Raw genomic sequence first — 206 nt, forward strand, 5'->3', positions numbered from 1 at the left:
GGCAGGTTTGTGGTAGGCCGAAAAACAAAGGTAGAATGTCTACATTTATTTAAAACAAAGAAACCGAAACACAAAAAATATAAACATAATAAAACCACTAAGAACGGACAATATAAAAACTATAAAAAGCTGGGATTTAAAACAAAACTAATGAAAGTTAAAAACCGAAACATAAAACAAGAACACAAAATAATAAAAGAAACTGA

Source organism: Penaeus monodon, chromosome 33, assembly GCF_015228065.2.
Source record: "Penaeus monodon isolate SGIC_2016 chromosome 33, NSTDA_Pmon_1, whole genome shotgun sequence".
Lineage (NCBI taxonomy): Eukaryota > Metazoa > Arthropoda > Malacostraca > Decapoda > Penaeidae > Penaeus > Penaeus monodon.